A 2,648-nucleotide genomic window follows, 5' to 3' on the forward strand; every position below is an offset into this window, starting at 1 on the left:
GGTATGGGCATGCTGACACCAGCTGCTGCTTGTTTGAGAGATTTTAGGAAAGTTTTGAAGCCTGAGCCAGGACAAGCCATTCATATGGAAAAGCAACTGCAAACAGCTTGGGTGGGGCTGAAAATTGGATGGCATGGGGTCTCAGGGAATAACCAGGGCTGAGTGAATAGTGTGAACTACACTGATGGAAACTCAGATTTACTTCCAGTCAGCTCTGCCATTGAGAAGGTCTCAGCATAGGAATAATCATCCCTGTGAGAATATCCATCTGGGAGAAAGCTGTTCCATAGTTATTGCTCCAATACCAGACAATCCAGTTTCTCCTTGTATGCCCCAGGCTCCCTCTAAGCCAATGGTTCTCAACCTTCCTAATACTGCGACCCTTTAATACAGTTCCTCATGTTGTGGTGACCCCAACCATAAAATTATTTTCATTGTTACTTTATAACTGTAATTTTGCTACTGTTATGAATTGCAATGTAAATATCTGATATGCAGTATGTATTTTCATTGTTACAAATTGAACATAATAAAAGCATAGTGATTAATCACAAAAACAATATGTAATTATATATTGTGAAATATTTATTTCTAATTATGAATAAATGAAATTTTGTCTTGAAGCATGGTGTAGCATGGGTAACAGTCTTAATATAACAACAGTAAACTACATTGCTACATTTTGCGACAGTATGCGTAAAAAGCCAACTTCAGTGTGAAGGTTGAGATTGCTTCTTTCTCACCAGATCAGAAATTCTCGGGGCAGTCTTTGCAAGAGCACAACGAAGATCATCTTCCACAACAAGTCTACTTCTGTATTTAGACTTGATAACCAATAAGCTGGAAAAACCTGTTTCACAAAGATATGTTGTTGGAAATGGAAGAAGAAGGCGCAACACAGTCTCAGACAGAACAGGATAAGACTGCAAACACTTGATCCAGAATTTTGTAACTGGCATTGTAGAGAAATCAGTTCTTGCTGCATCGCTGTTAATAAGTTCAATGAACTTCTCTTGTGCTGTCTCAGGAACATCTTCAACTTTGACTGTGAATGGGCTTCTGGCAAGTGCAAATGGGGTGTCAGGTAGATTTGGAAAGTACGATGAAATTTTGTCTGCAAGCATGTGAAAGTGTTCTTTCACAGAAACTGTTATCGTAATCCTTTTGTCTGGTTCAATGTCATGTTCCTCAAAGAAAGCAGATAAGGTAGGCAACATGTAAATTTTATTTTCATCCAGTTTTTTTTTTTTTTTTTTTTTGCCAAAGCTGAAGTTTCATTTGCAATGATTGGATCTTTTCAGACAAATCGAGGCATGTTGCATTTGGTCCTTGCAGTGATAAATTTAACTCACTCAAGATGGCAAAGATGTCAACCTAGTAAGCTATTTTCTGCCGTTAACTTTTATCGCTGAAAAGTGCTTCAAACTGCAGTCTTGCTTTCTGATTAAAAAACATTTTGAGTTCATCACGAAGCTCAAAAACACTTTAAAACTTTTCCTCTTGACAACCATCTCACTTCAGTGTGAAATAGCAGAGCATTGTTCGGCTCATCCAACTCGTTGCACAGTTGCAAAAACAGTTAACTGTTAAAGTGCTCACCTTTACAAAATTGACAGAACTTATGACACTTTTCATTACTTCTTGTAACTCTTGTGGCAGCATCTTTGTTGCTAATATTTTCGGATGACTCATACAGTGAGTTACGATGACTTTTGGTGACTCATTCAGTATCAGACGTTGAAATCCACATCGACATCCTAGCATAGCTGGAGCACCATCTGTGCAAACACCACAAACATTTTCCCAAGAGATCTTATGCTCTTTCAGAAATGAACCAACTGTGTCAAATACATCACGTGCAGTAGTTGTCGTTTCAAGAGGTTTGCAAAAAAGAAACTCATCTTTAAAGTCGCCATCATTAATATACCTCATGTAAACTAGTAACTGTGAACAGTTTGCAACATCTGTAGATTCATCAAGCCGGATACTAAATATTGGAAGTGGAGCGATTTAATTTCCTGGATTACCTGATCAAGAATATCAGCAGACATGTCATTTATTCTTCTGCGGACAGCGTCGTTAGGTAAGGAAATTGCACTTAATTTCGTAACAAATTCATCTCCGATCATAACTCGAACGATGTCTTTGGCTGCTGGCAACAGTAAATCCTCAGCAATGGTGTGAGGTTTCATAGCTCTGGCGATTCTGAGTGCCACCAAATATGAAGCTTCAACAGCTGCTACGTTTTGTTTGTGGTACTTGCCACCAGTGTCAAGTCTGGCTTTCTTGAGTCCATCAGCATTGCTTCTAAAATAGTTGGTATCCTTGCCGGCAAAGCTCAGATGCTTGCTATCAAAATGGCATTTTAGTTTGTTCAGCTTCATAAATTCGGCTGATAGAACTTCACAACAAATAACACATTGCGGTTTCTCAATTCCTGCTGTAATTATTAAGGTAAAACCATACCGTAAAAAATCCTCACTATATTTTCTTTTCTTAATGTTCTTTTCTACACAATCCATTGTCATGGGATGGTTTGCTAATGAAAATAATATATAACAATAGCTTTAATAATACAAAAGATGATACATGGCATAGTTCAGTCAATATAGTTCATTAAAGTTTCTTATGATTTACCATTCTCTGTG

Source organism: Plecotus auritus, assembly GCF_963455305.1.
Source record: "Plecotus auritus genome assembly, chromosome: 2".
In the NCBI taxonomy this organism is placed as follows: domain Eukaryota; kingdom Metazoa; phylum Chordata; class Mammalia; order Chiroptera; family Vespertilionidae; genus Plecotus; species Plecotus auritus.